Raw genomic sequence first — 20710 nt, 5'->3', positions numbered from 1 at the left:
ATAAAGCATCCCTGCGCATCTGGGACTGTGCAAGTGATGTGGTCACAAACAAGTTATGTACCAACTGAGCACACAGCGAGCCAGGCATGGCTTCACTCAGCCCTCTCCCTGGGTGAAACTAATGTTTCATCACATTATGTTTTGCTCTTTTACTGCTAGAGTATGCCAAACATTTGGGCTAACCCTGATTGGAAGGACAGAAAGCTGTTCAACTCTTAATTTCCAGGCACGTTTGCTGAGTGCAAAACCTGACCTTGAAATCTAGCTTGTATAAATAAAAGCTGGAACAAGAAAACTAGAGATGAGAAGGCACTGACTGTAGTAGATATTGATACTCTCATTAAGATTTAAGGTTTTCTACAGAAGCATTACTGTTCCAGTACTACAGATGACCAGGGAGAGCTATTCTATTTCAGTCTTTGTTTCAGGATGTTCACAATAGATGTACCCCAGCAAGAGATATTAAGGAAGGATACTCTTGGTGGAAATATCCTGTCTAGAGTCTAGAAAAGCAACTGTTTCTCTTGGCAATGTTATATGCAAAACAAGCTTTCATTTATCAGAACTAATGCACCTAACAGGCAGCTGTAAAAAAGAGATGACCAAGTACAGTGTCTGAGACTACCTCAAGATCGTACACTGTCATTTCTTTTGTACTATCTCAAGGCCTGTGCCTAATGATGACGTGTCACTTCTCACTTGGGACCCGGTGTTTCTATGGACAAAATATTGTGTCAAAGAATGACTGCAACTAAGAGCAATTTTCAGTTGATCCAGAATCTACCAGTGTTAGAAAAATCTCTTCTGTTCCCAAAAGAATAAAAGATAGGAGAGTAGAACTGACATCTACCACTGATTCAGTTGACCTATAGCTAGCATACTTATGGCTAGAGTCACAGCAGCCACAGTGCGAATGGAAAATACTCCCACAAATTTTCAGGATGCTTTTGAAAGCATTTAACAGCAATACAGAATACTAAAAAGAAAGTATAGGTGGGAAAAAAAAAATAGTCACAATTACAGTGAGGTGGAAGTATTTTTTGAATAGTTTTACTTTTTACACATCAGTAACAATCACACTGAGCACCACATGGCACATGAAGAAGATTTTAATTCCCATGCTCTCATTCCTAGAACAGTTCAGTTCTCTTTTCTTTCATTTAGTGTCTAGACAATTTGTATCCGAGCTTTCATCACAAAGAGATCTTAAATGATATGCCACAGTTAGGAATCAAACACATCATCACCACTGCCCTTTCCTCAGAGAGGAAGGTAAATAAATTGATCAGAATGTTGGGCCTTTGTTGGAAATCTTGTGAAAGATGAGAGCTGATAAGAGAGCCAGTCAGCTCTGAACAGCTGGAACCTCAGACTTGAAAGCATCTAATACTTCTGCAAGACGAGGTGAAAATTCCTGCACATTACACAGTATGCCTTTCAAAATCATCAGGAATTGGTACAATCATGGCAACATTTCTGGTCACATTGCAAAAACCATCATGGTAACAGCTCTTACAGCTCTTTTTTTTTTTTTTTTTTTTTCACCCTGCTTATAACCATGCTCAACACTACACTTTCTGTGCAAGTAAAACCATTCAGTGAGTTTGATTCCTACTCAGTGGGGTCCTCTGAACTGTGATCAACCTTAAAAAGAAATTGTCCTACAAAATATATTTAGAGCAAAATCAAAACCAAACCACAGCTGAGGTGCATTTCAAAGATACATGTCTAAAATAGAAACCACATAATGAAAACAAACACCACAGAATTATCCCTCTGTGAAATTCAAGTGTAATTTAGCTTTCATTTTTCTCTTAATGCTTATTTGCAAATTTCATATTAAGAAACAAAGCCCAGAAATTCCTGCCTGCTAGCACCAAGCCAAAGAGAACTATGGAAACATGAATTGATATTTCCGCAGAAGAACAAGATTTTTTTTTTTTTTTAATTCAGAACAGCAACTTCCTTTAAAGATGCTACTGCCTAACAAGTGGGTTTAGAGTACCTACAGACACTGGAATAACTTTTCTCAACAAAGCATAACTTGTGTCAGGCTTACCATCCTCTGTATATGTATATCAACAACCCCCTGCTATCAGGTCTCATGTTTATGCCAGTGAAGGAGATTACAAACAATACACTAAGCAAAATTTTTTGTTGCATAAATATTACATTATAAATATATTATAAATATTATACAGATCCCTTGCAACATTTACAGTACATTTAGTCTTTCACTTGCAAGAGCTCTAATTTTACACAAGTCCAGCAGCAACACTGAACCATTTCAGTACTGACACTGGACCACATCTGCTGCTCATTGGCTTGCTATAAATGACTGTAATAGTCGTGGTACTGTGTAAATGTGGCACTACTTCATCAATTCCTACTGCATATTTCTACTGTCACATTTTAAAGCCAACGGTGACATGAGTCCAAACAAATTAAGTTTTGTCAACTGTGTTAGCCTTTTGCCATTGCAGTGCTGTCTCCTGAATGTAGATCAGGCTAAATAATCCTTGAGGCACTATTAACTAGACTATATTTGTAGAAATAACTCTTTTCTTCCCCTACAATATCAGTACATTTAATTTAACTTGAAGGCAACAAGTAAAAATCGACTAGACCAGCCTGAAAGGAAGCATTTCACATTCTGTATTGAAATGAGATGAATTTAAAAGTGAGAAGTGGGATTAGACACATCTGTTATAGACACAGCAGTTCACACAACGACCATTTGCAGGCAACTGGAACATGCCTTGTTTCTGCAACAGAAACCATTGAACTTGTAAGTGAATCAAATGAGAGGTATGAGCCATTCATCTCAGAAACTAGTTTTTGCTCACATTTAGGTTATTCTACTCATTCCACTATTGCAAGACTGTATGCCTTCATTAAACCAAAGCTGGAAGGGACCACTTGTTTTATATGCAAAGGAGACCAAGGAGATGTTTCCTGATCTTCATACAAGATTTTGTAGTTTTCCAATAAATTTGCACCAATTCAAGATAAATAATTTAGAATGAAATGCTTCATTCCTGCTTACATAAATCTCCATATAATAAAGCTGAATTTGGCTATAGGAAAGACAGTGTTTGGGGTAGGAGAAGCAGCGGTAAGATAGAGAAGCGGAAGCTTGTGGAGGACAACCAGCCACCAAAGTGCTACCACAGACTGGTGCAAATGCAGAGCTGTTTCTTCCCCAGAGGTGTATCCCTGACAAGGGCTGGTGGGATCACTTTTGCTCTCTCATTAAAAACATGCAGAGGTAAAGCAGAACCCACAATGCCAAGCTATGCAGAAACTGGGGATGGCTAACGATACTGCTCTTTAAAGGGACATCAAACAGTTCTTCAAGCTAGGAATATGCACATACAGTTTATGGCAACAGGTTGGAACTGGTTTTGAAACAGTCCTTGTTTTGAATACAGGCAGCAAGAGAAGTGACAACCAACTGTGATGAGTAAGTGGTGAGCAGAGACCAGTTCAGACACTGAACATAACCAGAACAAACCAAGTAACTGACACAGCCAGGAGCCTTTCCATACTGAATTCTGCCACATGGTAAAGCAAAGTTGACTCCTGCACGTGTTACTTCAGAGCCATTTTTTATCTAAAAAATAAGTTTTGTCTAAAAGCAGAGTTTTGAAGTCTACTCAGAGCTGAAACTATCCTCTGGAGACAAAACCCCAGTTGCTCAGCACAGCACATGCTGATTTTGGAGCATCTCTGGGGTAATAATTTCAGTCTTTTGGGCTTCTTGACTTGACTTAGCAGAGCACTATTGGCATATCAGCAAAGTGCAAAGACAGGCTTCTGAGTATGCTATGTTCAGTAACCTCATCTGCTAGACTGACATGGCTGAGGATCATTTGAAATTTGAGGCCTGGAGGTGGGAGAAGAAATGTATGAAGTTCAGAGCTGCCAAACATTCCCCACTGAGAGCAAGACCATAAACGGAACAATTTCTCTTGACAGATTTCGTGAGACACCATGTATGAGACAGGTTATATATCAACCTCAGCCTATCTTTATGGGAAACATTTTGTTTTCATGGTACATTTAGCTAATATTGAATTATAATTGAGCTCATGTGATACTACCTATTATGCAAATATATTCATCATGATTCATGGCATTACAATAGGTAGTAAATGAATTGATAATTATATGACACTTAAAATAAATAGGATAATACTTCGCAAAATCAGAGATAAGTGTTACTTTTTACATTATGTTTGTATCCTATTCAGAATGTACAAGGTTTGGCATAAGAGTGGCAATACAGTATCTGCAGCAAACTGACTGCAGTGTACTTTATTAGCAACAAAGAGCTACTATGTGTTTTAGATGCAATGAAAATACTTAATTAGATAGCTGCCTAATGTACTCTCAGTGTCTTATCATCCAGCTGTTGACCATAGGGAACTGCACAGTACAGTTCAGTTAATATGAATTAGATAACTTTTTACCCCTCTGAGATGATAAATACACTCATGCAGAAAGATCCCCATAGCTGTCTACAGCACCGGCATTGTTAAAAAAAAAAAAAAAAAATCAAATTAAAAAATTCAGAAGAGTATGAAGCTGTTCCTAGATTTAACAATTGGATACAGAGGTTAATTTCTGCCCTATCTAAATGTTACAATTGGAAATGGAATTGGTGATGTGGAAGACTAGTCTTTAATCAAGGAGTGAGGTACAACCAAATCTATAGCTGCACCAAACATTTGATAAATCATAAAATATTATTAGGGCAAGAAAGAAGTGGCATCTTTTCCCTTATAATACAATAGGGACTAGTGAAAAAAAAAAAATTGCTTGTTGTCTTTGGGGGACCAAAGTAAGGAATGTTAAAATAAATGTTGCAAATAAATCTGCAGCTGCATCAGGAGGGTAGAGATGCACTGAAGAAGACTTCAAGAGAGCAGACAACTGAGGAAATCTGCGCTTCATTGCCTGAAGAATTAGAGAACTTTACACCCTAGCCCAGTGCAGCTGCCTGTTTCTGCAAGTGTAGCCTATACATTTAATTTAGGCATGTGCTGCAGTTAACTAGCCAAAACCCAAACCCATCAACTCCTCAGTGACTGGATTTCTTTGTCTTAACCTTGCATGTCTGCTGCACAGTCTTTCAAAAAATTTCAAGTCACTGATACAGCTACTGTTAGAAAAGTATATATATATATAATCAATCATTCTTAACACAAAAAGGATGAGAGATATCAAATCAGAGTCAGACTTAGTTTCTTACTCAATGAGAACCAATTCCAATAACTTCCTTTTAACTGAAACTGCTGAACATTCTAAGGCCTTTCTCACTAATTACTCTGTCATTTCACATGGAAAAACAAACAACAGCCAAGATTTTTACATGAAAAAGGAAACAAAATACAGTCAGTTTGTGGACCTCTCCATTTCTGAGATTAATTTACATAGAGCATGTGCAACTGTGCAAATAATCTGTCAAGATTTCTGTTCATTTTGCAGCCTTCAGCAATTTTAAAGGAAGAATGTGTTCTGCCATTTTCATAAATTTTCTAATTGGCTTCAAATCCCTCTCTCCCCCCCACAGAATATGTATAGGTGAAGGCCCTCACTTCTCGCACTTAATAAAGATCATCACTATTGATTTCCCATATGGCCATATTAAATGGATGAAGAAAGAAAACTAAACTGGCAATCAGAAAGCAATCAGTGGAGGTTAGTTCAACATCTGTCTTTCTATGTTTTCTTGAGGCATAGCAAAGGGATGCCACCAAGGAAAACTTGGACCCAATTAAAAGTTTGTGATAAAGTAAGAATAATGTCAAAGTCAACTGAAAATAGTCACCATTATGGTTACCCCTTTTTCTTCCAAAGGGAAGTAAACTTTTAACAACCACTGACTGGTGTTCCCTGATCTTATGCTGTGGCAGCTTGATGGTATGTACAAAACTGGTAGTGAAACTTGCTCTGAAACTGACTGAAAATGGAAGCAAAATGGTTTGCTTGCTCTCATCAGCTGATGAGGGATACGTGTCAAACACAAGTCAAATTACAAGTAGAAAGTATAGATCATACCTCAAAAATCCTTCAAGACATTTAAGGAGTTAACAGGTCAGGATATTTTAGTATACATTGCAATCCTCGTGTATTACTTCAATATGTGTTTTGTTACTGAAATCTTAGTAACTCTCCCAAAAAGACTTTTTTTTTTTTTTTTTTTTTTTTTGGTAAATGTAGATTCAATAACAGCTGGGAAATTGATATTGCTCATTTTTTAATTACTGCAAATATAATGGCTTTTAAAGATGCAGACAACAGGTTAACATTCATGGCTTCCTATTCTGCCTACAGATCCCAGAGAAAAAATTGAGCAGCAACTGGGTAAGGGGAAATACAGAGTACAACTTGGACAGGAATGCAAGAAAAGGAAAAAAAAAAAATAAAGCAAAACCACATTAAAGCATAACATGGAGAAAAGAATAACCTGCTTGCAAACAACAGTCTACACAGCGTTTGCTGATGCCAGCTCAATTTATGTATAATCAATATCCTTCTGTTTAATTCCTCTGTGTTGAATTCTGTATACAGCATTCACTTTTCTTTAGCTAGAAAACTATTTGAATAATAAAACTTCATCATCTTTAAAGGGAAAAACATTTAGATTAACATATTAAACATTAAAGATCCATGCTGAAAATGTAAAATGAATGCGAGAGCTTCTCCCACTCAGCTGGTGTACAGGAGGTGAGAAGAGCATCTTGCATGCTATGAAAGCAAACCATAATCTCCATAAATCTCAGGAGCTGGGAATTTGGGTGAAGAGGCAAAGGTCAACAGAACTATTTGTAAGGCAGTCCCTAGCTTAAAAATTTTGAGAAAAAGAAAATCTGCTTTGGCCTGCTCACAAAGTAGGAAACATGGTTAATTTAAAGAGATCCTTCTAAACAAAATGCAACAGAACAGAGATTTCTTCTCTTCATCTAATTTGACAGAGTACTGATGTAATACATGCTCTGGTTGAAAGAGGCTGGAGAACTTGGAGTAAATGCATATGATTCTCTCCATACTCTTTCTCATAGAGAATGAACTTTAAAAAAACAAGTTTTATGAGCATGAAACCTCTTGCTCTCATTCCTGAACATCAGCAAAGGTTTGCCCCATTGCAAGTCCAGACAGGGATGCAAAAATAGGGAAACAATATTTCAGGATATCCATAACCTTACTTACACTGCTAACAGTTTCCATCTCAGATTTATACACTAATAAAAAGACAGATTTAAAGAACAATTAAATTAAGCATTGTAGAAGGAAACAAAACTGGCAGGAAAGAAGGAAACTCCAGTGCTGCAAACAACACTACGTAAAACAGCATTTTGAAGCATTCTGGAGCTATTGTCTCATTTCGTCATGTGGCCATGGAAAGCGAAGAGGGAAAAGGACTACACTAACAGTTATCTGGGGAAGGCAACATGCTGGATTTAGTATGGAGATGGGGTTCTTGAGCCTCCATGGTACTGAGTGAAAACAAAATGACTTTCACAACCACGAGAATTACCAGAGCAGTGGCTAGTGAGGAGAAATGGCCCAGCAGCAGCAGGGAGCTTCAGTAGTGGGAAGGCTGAGTAGGCACTGTTCTGCCTAAAGGAAGCTGTAAAAAAAAACCCCACAAGCCTGGCAGGATCTAGCTATGCTGCTGGGGCCAACATCTAAGGCCAGATAAAAGAAGAGCAGCCTAGATGGAAAACATGATAAAGAATGAAAAATACAGGAGAATTTCTTTCCATATCCTCCAGTTTTGGCTAGGGGAAAGAGAAAAAATAATTAACCTCAGGAGATATGTATACAAGGTAAGGTTTCCTCTCCTTTCATTCAGAGATAATTAATGGAGGAGGGAGTTAATGTTTTGTGTTTATTAGACTGTTACTGGACATGAGTGCAACAAACAAAGGCTAACAATTGTACTAGGCCACTTTCATGATCTTCACTCATTTTTCTTTAAAGCTTTTCTTCGCATCATAAATATCAGGGTATAATTTTACTGCAAGAAAATAACTATCAAGAGGTGAACTCAGTTCTACTTTGTCAGGTAGAGATAGCCAGACCCTGGATTAAAGTTCCCCAGAATGGCATCAGTGACCACACAATGCTTCCTGCAGGACAGTGGATTCACCTGTCACAGCAACTGGGAAAACAATTGTGAAACTTTGTCCTGAAGCTGGGCAGGGGTAAGCATGGCTACAAGCAATGCTAGTTTGAGGTCAGTCATGCTGTATCTCAGAGGGTCTTGGAGCATTTGACATTGAGCAATCGCCCACAGCTCAAGACCACAAGAGGATGCTTCAGCTAAAACTCTAGCAGATGTAGAAGATCAGGTGCGATGCAGCATGTTCAAGCAAATCTTAGTTAGTGTGATACCCGCTAGGAGTGGTGGACTTGTCATCAGAACAAATATTCACAATTCTACGTGGACAGGTACTGCCCATATTCAGGCTGTCCAGGTAGCTTCACTCTGGGCTTTCACTGAAGATCTGCTCTGAGATACAGCATAAAGCATTGAATTTGGCTCTGTCTGTAGCACTATATTGCACTTTTTTTCATCTCCAGACTGCTCAATGTGTTTACAGATAAATCAGAAAAGACAGAAAAAGGAAAAGGAGGAAAGTGGGGGAAAAAGAGAAAATAAGGATGATCTATCGTCTGTTGTAAATAACTTTGTAAGCTGCTTTCAATTTCTTGTATGCAGTATTCAAGAAGGTCTAGAGCTAATATAGCCAACATTTTATTTACAATTAGAAAAAAAAGACACTTAAAAATACAGTTATCTGCTGTTGAAGATATCAGACAATTAAGTGTTGAAACCAGCTATACACATTCAGGCAGACACAAACTAAATATATTCTTCTCTGCGGGACATTTAGCTGTAACTGTGTAGAAACAGATAACAATGAGAAGAAAGAAACGAACAAGTAAAAATGACAGACAGAGTAGAACGGTGACACCAGCCTGAAATTCAGAGATTTAAATCAGTACTTGCAGATCTTCACAGGCTTTCTGATACTCCCCACAGAAAACTTCACTGTGCAGACTAACATTTATTTTTCCTATTACATTGTTAGCTTTGTTCATCTCAACAGATATTAATATCAATACTAACATCACTCACACAGAATTACATTTTAGAAGGTAAATATTACAAAGACCTAAGTAATGCACTCAGCAGTTTTTCTTTGAATTAACCCTCTGTGATCATTATCATGGTCCTAGAACCCCCTTCCAAGCTATCATTGTCTGCTTCAGATCAATGGCCATTTTACTTTATTATAAAAATGGGGACAAAACCAAACCAAACCAAAACAAAACATGAAAGCCCAAGAAATACACCTGGGATTTGTGTTTGGATGCATTCAGACCTGCAGGACAAACATCTTGATACTCTGGAGACTAATGTTCCACCTACCTCTGCTGCACTGAACACCTCCTTCATCTGCAGGGAAGGGTGCCATGCATGTGCCGTGCAACCATGCCTTTGTTTCCCTCTCATCTGATGATTCACTTATTCCTGCCTTATTGTCTGAAGCATCAGGTTGTGAGCTCCCAGGAGCAGGGGCTGTCTTTGCTTCAGTCACTCAGAGCCTAATGTAGCAGGGCTTTGGATACTCCCCAACAGCAGAGACAATAATATTGATCATTTTTCCTGCTACCTAGATATAATAGTAATAGTTGTGTTAGAAATACAAAAGTACATTAGACAGAGACAGATACGCTGACCTTTAGTCTTCACAAGGTCTTCACAAGGTCTTCACAAGCATACATGTAGACTGAGATATGGGGCTCTAGCAAAATATCAATTTCACCAGATTGGAATTGGACCTCTACAAAATCAATGCACCTTGGATAGACTTGTTCCATTTTCACTGTCTTTACTGATTTATGCTGTGGTGTTTCACCTTTACTGTGATACTGTTCCATTTATTCCTGAATCTCATTTTTGTCTTACTTAATGACCATCTCAAGCAATTCTTTTTTGTATTTCTCACCTAATTCATACTTGACCTTTTCCAGATTTCCTTCCTTATAGCAATAAGAACACTTCAAAAGGTTTAGCAATCAAATCAAATAAGCTCCCAGGAGCTTTTCTGTGTTCCTAAACTTAGTTTCATTTACCCAAGCCTATTAAAGGGAGAATCCCATATTCCAGCCAGCTTTCCTACTTTCTCAATGACCACCATACCTTTCAGAACTGTTGTGAACAAAAGCCTATTTCTGCTATCTGCAGCTTTACTCCCCTCAGGTGCCTGCAGATACTCTTGCACTTCTTTCAACTTCCCTTCATTAAGAGGAAAGTCAAAACATTCTCCACAGGATGCTTATGTGCCCTACAGATAGTTTTTTTGTTATTATTTTTTTTTCAAATATATTTAATAAGCAAACATCCTGCACATAACAGATATGCTAGATACCACAACATACTAATGAAATAAAGAAACTTCAGTGATGAGAAAATACGGTCCTTTAGTTTGCAACATAGCTAAGAGTTGATATAACCAAAGCACTGAGGTTCAGCAGCATGATGAGTAAATGCAGGAAGATCCACACATTAGAGTACCACAAGTTTACTTTCTTTGTCCAAATGATAATACAAATGTGACTCAACAGAAAGCATGCTGCAAGGAGCAGGAATATACTATGGCTTATAAATATTGATTCCTTTGCAGCAAATCTCTCACCGTTATGAAACGAAGGCTTGTATCTACAGAAGTACATTGGTAGCAATATGCTCAGGACTGAGGAAAACAGGAGACAAATACTTTGAGAGAGAACAGGATTATTTTGAATGGTGATGAAGTTATTTCAGACCTAAAATTCTTGAACTTAAGAAACAGCTCAGCAGCGAGAGTAGCTGTCTACAGTAAGAGTTCAATCATTAATTCAAACACTGCAAAGAAAGTGCCTCCGCTCCCTGCGTTAGATGGGTCTAGGCAGCAGTTGTAATATACACCTGCACATGTATATTACATATCACACTCTTTGCATATTGTACATCCCACAAACATAACAGTTCATCAGTTGATCCATTCAAAGCCCTGTTTGTAAGCATCAAAGTATTTCTTTGCATAAGTACTACAGAAACCTAAATACACTGGATACTGTCATTTCTACCTTCTAAACCGTTTCTATCTTCCTTAAGTAACAGCCATAGAAATTACAAGGCATTTTCTTAGCATAAATCAGTCTCAATGCATTAATTTTACGGTGTTCTTGAAGATAGCAGCCAAACCTTCTGACAAGCTGAGCAAGACAAGATCGTCTGCCTGAGAGCATATAGCAGAGTGAAAAGAAGTAGAAAAGGAACGATGTGACTTGACTGTCAATTAATTGTAGGGCTTCTGAAGAGTCAACAAATCTGAAGTGCAACAAAAGTAATCAAACTAAGTACAGGTGAGTGCTGCACACCTCAGAAGAGACCAACAGCTGGTGTTCTAGCACACAGTCAGATATTGTATAAAATTGTCCTCACATGAATAAGTATGTGCAATGGCTGTCTTTCACACAGAGAAAGAACAGGCTGCGGACTGGGCAATTAACTGCAGTGGGAAATCAGGAAATCTTAAAATATCACATTTACAAAATACAAACAAAGGAGCTCTGGGTCATTCAGGAGCAAACTCTGCTTTCCTTGCTATTTGTGGACATCTTCACTGAGGGTCACTGCAGGCATCAGCTCCTGAATACTTTTCCCTTTAAATAAGCAACAGATTATGGATGGCTGTTTTGGATCTATACTGTGTTTTACTGGAGTCTCAGGGAAAAATGAGAGTGATTTGGATTCAGGTTCTGGTTCTGCCTTCACCTTTTGGCAAGCATGACCATGAATATGGGTCAAAATGCTTGGACAAGGGTCAGGGATGCAACCGGATAATTCAATCACATATTTGTAAGAGAAATCTTACGGGCAGCATGCCTAAGTGTGAACAATCCTCGTCTTCCAAAAAGAAAGAGTATTAGAGAATGAGTTTCCTTGAACTGTAAGTATAAACTCATCACATAAATAACTTCAAGGTAGTTGAAGATTTTTAATCAGTTACATTCCAAAAAATTATTTTTGTTCCATTTCTATATCTCTCCCCCCCCCCACACACACACTTCCTGCTCAGCATTACTCTTTCCTTACTGTTACTGTTATTTTTATTCATAATGAAATAGTTTAAACCAAAGTATTTTCATGCTTGGAAATGTTGCTACAGTGCGTTTGGGGATTTAAAGTTATAGGACACTCTCTTGATTTTCTTTCTTCAGATTATAAACCCACTTCCATACAATGCAGTGCATGGTGATCCAGAACTCTCCGGAGACTTTACAGTAAGTCAACATAACGAACAGGACATAGGGGAAAATTTTCTATAATACCTGTGGATACCTCTGAGAGAGGGGATGCATGGATATCAAATGTTCAGAAGGGAGTTTACAGAATATGATTTAGTTTGGTGCTTGTCAACATTGATAATCCAAGACGGTTTGCATCCCATCCTAAATGCTTTTGCCCAGATTACTAGAATTGAGTAAGATAATTTCCCCATATGTCACATACCACAGCCAGGAAGTTACTTGCTTCTAGTAATCTTCTATAGATATCAGCAATTTTCACCTCACACAGTATTCCATTCAATCAAAATTAAAGCAAGGATACAAAATAAAGCATATGTCCTGACATCTTATGCAGGAGGGGTGAAAGATAATGATGAAAAAAGGCCTCTGGGCATGGTATAGATCTCACAGTAAAAGGCACGTGCAGCAACATTGCAGGATTCTGGTGGAAAGGAAGTTGGCATCAAAGCAGACATAGTCTTTCTTTCCAAACTGACCAGTTTTCAGAAAATTCGCCTTCCTTCATAGGAAAGTAGTAATCCACAAAACCAGTAAACATTTTCTTCACATGTACCCACAAAATAGCGACGTTTTCATGCTCAGAAGTTCTTGGTTTATCTCAGCAAAACAGCATTTGTAATTTACAGTAACTCCTGTACTCTGGGTAAAAGCTTTACCCACTTTAATAGGATTTCACCAAAGACATCAGAAGCTGACTGCTAGTGTCATAAATGTACCACATTTTCATTGGAATCAGACTGAACTTATGCCCAAATATAGGTGACTAGATGTTGTGCAAGGAAAGCATTCCTGAAAACCAGCAGTTCAAAAAAGCCAATTTTTGAACTTGCTTTTACAGAAAAGAATTAAAATATATTAAGAATATATGAACAAGCATCAAAAAAGTCACAAACATTATGAAAGACTACAATACAGCTATTGCAGAAACACTTTCTCTATATGGTGAACAATAACAGCTGGAATGCTTGATGTACATGCTTGGAATAAAACACAGAATCACTGATACATCACACTTAACACTATGGCATTGAAGTGTGTTCTGTAAACACTTAGAAAAAGCAGCCATTGTTAACTGAACTTCTTTAGTCAACTTTTAAACATATCTCGAATGGCCTGCAATGCCTGGATATGTCTCTGTAACTCTGTCCTACTTACACCTCTCCTGCATTCAAGGACATGTCTAATACTCTTCTGTCTTTTGTACGTATCTGAGAAGATATCGTAAGGAGCAGGAGAAAAGCGTGAGGAGGAAGGAGCAACAAAGAAGAACTCCTGGGCTGCCCGCAGCTTCCCCTCCCCATCCCTTGTGTCGCTTGTGAGGACAGAAGAGCTGACAGGAGAGAGCAGAGGAACAGGGAACCACAGGACAAGGTTGAGCCTGGGAAGAAGGGAGAACTGGGGCAAGGTGGCTTTAGGTTTGGCTTTGTTTCTTACCATCATACTCTGTTTTTCATTCCCAATAAAGTAAATTAATCTTACTCTTCCTTTACTCTCCCACTGCATCACCTTTTTCTAACACTGCCACATGACTTCAGAGTAGAAATACGGTAATACAGATTACCTTTTCACTCTGCAAACTGATCCAGAAAAAGAAAGCAGCACAAATAGGTTGCAGAGATCATTTTCTCAGGCAGAAAACACTTTCGGGTTGTGAATTAGGCTGTGGGACAGATCATCAGATGGATGGATCCTGTTCATGAGAATATAAACTTTCAAACTATATTGTTGGAGAGAAAACTGAACAGCAGATTCTGTGCACATTTAATTTATGTCAGTTATGGCAAGTAATTCATCTTGAAAAAGTCATGAAAAGGAATTACTACCTAAATACTACAGCTGCAGATATATACCTAAGAATAAACCCTTACTTCTGTACACATAGATTTAAGTTATATCTAAGGACTACAAAAATCCAGCAGTCGTGTATACAAAGAAGTCTTACAGCAGTTCATTCCTAATCGATCTGATGTCTGGCTCACACAGAACCTTACCCTTTGGGGGGAAACAAATACCTTGAGGGAGACAGGTTCTTAGGGATTTCAGAGGCTACAAAATGAAGCACTCAGACTGAAACTGCACATAACAAGAATGGATACCTACTGAAACAAATCAAACAAATCCACAAAGCTTATCCTCTCTCAAAGCATGACTCAGCAACAAAACAAAAGAAGTTGGTGGCTAGATGGCAGATGAGAAAGGTGAGGTCAACAGTGTTGCAAAGGCATTATTAAGGGGGACTATGGGAGCAAACTGTAATCAGGAGGCCTCAAAGTATCATGTTTTATCCAAAACTAGGGATAGGGGAAGTCCAAGAACAGCAAAGGTCCCAGAGAGGAACTCATTTTCAAGGGAAACATGTCTCTTCAGTGAAGGCTCCAAATACAAAATAATCAAATTATAGACAACTGAGACTATTATGTAAAATTCTTTCATGATTAAATAACAAAGCAAGAAATGAAAAACAACCTGAAGGCATAATATTATATTTTCTTTCTGACATCAAATATCAAGGCAGAACTCCAAGAGCAGCTTGCTCTGCCAGAGTTACTGCAGATGAGCAGATTTAGCTTCCAGTATCTTCCTTTCAATACTGGCTCTGAATTCAGTTACTTAAACTACACAAAACAACTGTCTACTTATTGTTTTTATATACATATATATACATACAGGTTTATGTATGTTATTTTGTATCTATGTGAGACATTCTGCCCCTACAAGGTCCTTACTCTGCTTGGTATTTACTGGACAACTTTTCATTTTTGTAGGAGATGAGAAAATATTCATGCAGGAGAATGATTAGCATTTCCATTACATGCAGAATGGATGGCAGATCAGGGCTTCATGCATTTCCTTCCTCAGTGAAGAGTCTTTGAGAAATACTCCTTCACTGGTATATATGCTGCTAAACCTCTATATGATGTATTGGCCATCTAAATATAATCTTGTTGATGGTTGTCAAATGTGCAGTGCTTTGGTGAAGTCAAGATAATCTCAAACACCGCAATCCTTACTTAAATGAAGATGTAACACTTAAAAAAAACCCACGTGTAGCACAGGAAACTAGATTTTCTTTAATTTAAAAAAAGTTTTACTTACTTTAAATCTACTTTCTTAATATTCTGACTAGCTGCCATCTACTTGGATTTCCTGCATTAAATTATTTCCAAATGTTGTGCACTAGGCATACTTCAGAGAAAGAACAAGGTAAGGAAAATGCACATTCCATCTCCGGTCAAATGAAGAACAGCTACATCAGAAATATGACTACAAAGACCACAGATACAAATTGAATCTGTATTCATTTTTCAAAAATGTTTTAATTTTCCCTCATTAAAACTGAAGCAAATTTAGTGCAGTTTAATTCCATTTGAAATCCAAATGCCTTTGAAAACTTTTATAACATCATTTAATGGAGCAAGTATCCTACATTTTCTTCACTCTTCTGTACTGTTTCCTTCCTTAAGTCATTCTTAGTAATTAGCATCCGATAATCTAAATTTATATTTTTCTAATTTTGATATGCATATTATTTCTTTTTTTATTTTCTTAAAAAAATCCTCTTTCATTTCTCTCACACATTTACCTTTCTAACTTTGTTCTTTGTTACTTGCTAGCACATACACATCACTCACTGAGGCACTCAGCTCTGGTGCCTGTTCAGAGAGGAATGGAGGGCCGATATGCTGGCCAGACCTGCCTCAGAGGGAAGTCTGCTGCCTCCCTGGGTTAAAGATGTTACTAGAAAACAATTGATTAAATGATCAGGAGCATGGATAGTGTTCTCCTTTATTGCTCCAGTAACAGCAAATGATATTGGAAGAAAAAAGTAGACCCAGTTGATCAACACATGAATCTGAGTCTGGTATCACTGGTAAAATTTATTATTTTTTTTTTTAAACCACAATATGGTCTACCTATCACTAGGTCTGCTGGAATCTGACAGGACACAGCCCTGTGTGGGGAAAATGAGGTTTGGTCACAATTTAGAAGGGCTCGTTGAAAGAGCTTTAAACTAGAGAGAAAGGGATAAGATGAGGCTCACAGCTGACGAGCATGTGAGAGTTTGAGGAACTATGTGCTAGTAAAGTCCTTCAGTCTGCTACATAGAGTTCTACATTAATGCATTCAGCATGATAAATAATAAAGGGAATCTCAGTGATGGAGCGAGAAGCTTCTTCACTAGAGAGTGGTGGGCATGGAACAGGCTCCCCAGGGCAGTGGTCATGGCGCCAGGCTGCCAGAATTCAAGGACCGGTTTGGACAACACTCTCAGAAATTGGGTTTGAATTTTAAGTAGTGCTGTGTGGAACCAGAAGTTTCACTTTATGATACTTTGAGTTCTTTCCAACACAGAATATTCTGTGATTCGATGTTTGTATGTACATACTTGTATACCTACTTACACACATAAATGCATGGAGAAAAACCCATCAGACACTTGTTTCCTGGACTTTCAGTCACTTCCTCTGTTGTTCATTTTCTCACTATTTTTCACTATTTTTTATCTTTCCACCATTAATTGCAACATGATTTGTCTCTCTCTCTCTTTTTTTTTTTTTTTTTTCCTTGTTTTTTAATTTCCTCTCATTCATTTTCATCACTGGTCAACTGCTCCACCAACCACCATCAGTCTAAGTAGACAAGAAGGTCCTGAAGGAGATGGTTTTTAGAGATGCTTTAGTCTGCACAACTGTTAGGTGCTTGGCATTGGGTTTAAAGGGCATAAGACCATCTGTCTCTACACATAGAATTAGCACAAGGGCTACAAGAGACAGCTGTTGCATCATGCAAGAAATTGCTATTGTATAAGACACTGGAATATTAATGAAGATCCAGGTGATCTTCTAAAATCTGGATGAACTCAGTTCAACTCCCTCACTCCTCCATCTCAAATAACTGATGTGTCTTAAGAGAATAAGCCAAGCACACTCTTAACTTCATATTTCTAATATACATTGAGTCAAGGATACAAGTCAATCACTGAAGACTGGTCTGGCCTCTTACAGTCTCCTGTGAAGTAAACAGTATTGTCATCACATTGCTGGACCAGAAGACTTGTCAGTTTCTACAGAGACCCCTGTGCAAGGCATATCCAACAGCTATTTCCTTGAATCATGTTCTCTTACAGCCTCCTAGGCACAATATCAACAAAAGTCAAATGGTACTTTGGAAGCAGCAAAGAAAAAACAGTATTTTTATTATTATTATTTCAAACAGATCAGTTGACTGTCCGAATGACAGGCAGTACAAACGTGCTGAGAAGAGGAAATAGCAAGAATAATGTACTTGGGCTTCTTACTCTAAACTAACAGTTTTTCTTGCTTCATTTCTTCAAAATTAAAATGGCTTTCCAGTTTAGATGGCAACAGCTTTATGGCTCTCAAAAAAAGAAAAGAAGAAGAAAAAGAAGTTGTGAACAAAGTACCACTAATCTAATTGTTTCCTTTTTTTTTTTTTTATTATTATTATTAAGATAACACTGAAGTGCCTGAAAATGCCATATTATGTCATAGGGTAGACTGGACAGTTTGACTGTAAAAGTCCTGAGAATCTCAACAGTGCTGCCTCTGTAGGGTTTGTTTATTTGTTTGTCAACACCACTCATGCTGAAAATAAAGTTTGTGAACATTTTTTCTGAGCCACAAGCCTGTGAAATGCTTAGGAAGATGAACAAGTATTTACCTAAGATTCACAAACCTCCTACTGTCTGTCAGAAAGTGTGCTGGTCTTCTTTACAGCAAGGAAAAATGTTGCCTGTCTCTAAAATTACAGTTATCAAATTTATATCTTAAGAGTCTTATAGAAAGAAGATTAGTTTCCACACAGTTTGTGCTATCAGATTGTATTAACATACATAGGGAAAAACGTAATCCATAAGCTGGCCAAGGGTGCTATGTTTTCTTCCATTTGATCTAAGTGTGTGTGTGTGTGTGTGTGTTCCTTAAACAGCTTTCCTGCTTTGTTTAAAAGCGAGGGGGAAAAAGAAAAGTCAAAATGAGCAGCAGGCTTGAAATTCAGATGTCCAGAGGACTGCTTCAGTAGATCAATAGACAATGCAATAAATAGATAAATACATTCAAACTCAGCCCAATGGACAAGAGATCAGAGAGTCAGGAGATAAAAAGGAATAAATGAACACCTAAAATTCCTCAGTGGCAAAGACTGGTCCCAGCTATCCAACCATATCCAACCAGGGGACCAAAGGCTGCACCAAAGCACAATGGTCATTACTCTGGGGTGAATTCAAACTTCTACTGACAGACTACAAGTACCTTTTATAAATGGACAACAAGTTAGTCTGTGACTGAGGAGCAATGAAATGTTCCTTTACTGAATTAATCTCTTACATGTCCTTTAAATGTGCATACACACACATCAAACAACTTACTTCAAAGCTACTCTGTATCATGAATGTATACAAGAAGACAGAATGCTAGTGATCATTGTCAATAAAGATGTCAAACCTGAGGTCTACTGAAGCTCTTCTATGCTACTGAAGTATTTTATCTGTTTCAGGAAGTCTTTTCAGTCTTCCTCCAGCAAAATCTTTTCAGTGCCACTGAATTTCAGGGCTAATTTGGGAACCTACCTCTAAGCCATCTGTAACAGTCCCCTTTTATCACATTATTATTTAACAGTTCATTGTTCCAAAAGTTTGCAGGTAATTGGCTTGTTACATTAGCAATTACTTTCTTGGGTGTAACTGGGTATCCCTTCCTATGTAATTAAAATTGCTGGACTAAGGAAATGAATACAAGCCATTATAAAAAATGTAAGATCAGAACCTCTTCAACTTTCATTTAACCTGGTTCCAGAGACTCCAAGATTTCCAATCAGATCTTAATTTCTGACTCTGTTTGGACTTTATCCTTAATCTGAAGTGTCAGTAGTTAACTCTATTTCACTTGAAAAAGATGTATGAACAAAGCCTCTTTCATTGCTTCGGTATTTTATCAAAGATATAAGAGGAAATCTCCCTGAAATGCAACTGTGGGGAGAAGAAAGGAGATTTTAGAAGAGAGTAGGTTGACTTTGAGGCAGAAAAGCATATGGACAAAGATGTATGGAAACAGTTCCTTTGCTGAGTTTCTACTGAGCCTGTCATAAAAACAAATTCTTGCTTATAAAGCACTACCTGTGCAAGAAATAATCAAGAGACTGAGTAGTATTTTTCTTTAATATAGATCTGTATTTTGAAATCCAGATTTACTTGTTGCCACAAGAAAAAATCTGTGATCTCTGTCTCCATTTATCTCACAAATCACAAGCAGCATATAAATTTTGTGGCAATTAGGAAACTGTGTATGAGATAGGCATAGGATCTGCCTAATGAGCCACTTACTGCATTTTCTGTAAGCCAGACCACTGACCCCAGCATGAAGATGCTCTGCACTGTTCAAGGTTGACACATCAGAGGGAAGCAGAAATACAATCTGTAAGTTCATTCTGAAAGTTTCTCTGTGGGCTTTCAGTCTGTACAGGCAGATCTAGCTCTTCTGTCTTTTCTCATCCTCCCTTCTCCATTTCCCAGGATGTTCAAATCATTCAGACATCTGCACAGAGCACACAAATCATTTGACTTTCCCTCGAATAGCCCATGTGTTGGAATTCTGTTAGACTCCTCTATGGGATCAACACAGGATCAATACATACCACAACAATTGAAAATTCATAACTAATTATGAATTAGTTATAAAGACTCCCCCATTTGGGTTAATTGCATTGAACAATTGCTCAAAGAAACAACACCAAGAAAAGGAGTTTTCTAAGTTGACATTTAAAAGCAGATTTTAATTTTTAAAAACAACGGCAACTCTACTGCCCTATTTTTAAAGCCAAATTCACATGTTCCTGTAAGAAGACAAGAAAAATCCTCATAGAAGAATTCCAACCTTTCTTACGAAGGTTTGGATGTGACCCAGTATTTATAGAGCTGATACAAGCTGTCAGCTCCACTGGTGTCAGTGGATCTCTGCCAGTTGACGTCAGCAAGGATTCACTCCACTATCATTCTTCTTGCTATAACCTTGTTGTTTTGTTTTGTTTTTCCATTTACCTACACAGTGGCCAGACAAGTTCTCATTGAATAAATATCTTTCAAACCAAATCCTTTCCGCAGCCTCTAAGCTGTACATCTACCTCACTTAACATTCCCTATGTTGGCAGCCCCCAGCCCTAATGTTACAAATGCAGTTGCAAATTCGTCTTCCACCCACATCAAAAATCAGATCATCCCAGTTACTATGTACAAACTCCTATTTGTTGAAAGTTATTGTAACCAGGCATTTTAGTAGAGCCAAGCTCCCCAGTGATTCAGAGTACCGGACGCAAAACA

General features: G+C 37.9%; 2 long non-coding RNA genes across 2 annotated transcripts in view; one reads left to right on the top strand and one right to left on the bottom strand.

The window, feature by feature from the left end:
• LOC112532121 overlaps nucleotides 1-19447 on the top strand; it is a 73347-nt gene extending 53900 nt beyond the window's left edge. The window contains exons 3-4 of the long non-coding RNA XR_003074476.3: nucleotides 12286-12348; nucleotides 13592-19447. This is a non-coding gene — a long non-coding RNA (uncharacterized LOC112532121). The remainder of the gene's footprint in view (nucleotides 1-12285; nucleotides 12349-13591) is intronic.
• LOC112532120 overlaps nucleotides 1-20710 on the bottom strand; it is a 183799-nt gene that overhangs the window by 40657 nt on the left and 122432 nt on the right. The gene's annotated exons all lie outside the window — the stretch shown is intronic.

Source organism: Gallus gallus, chromosome 3 (assembly GCF_016699485.2).
Source record: "Gallus gallus isolate bGalGal1 chromosome 3, bGalGal1.mat.broiler.GRCg7b, whole genome shotgun sequence".
Lineage (NCBI taxonomy): Eukaryota > Metazoa > Chordata > Aves > Galliformes > Phasianidae > Gallus > Gallus gallus.
Note: the sequence above shows the minus strand (reverse complement) of the source record. Positions and strands in the feature narration are given on the sequence as shown.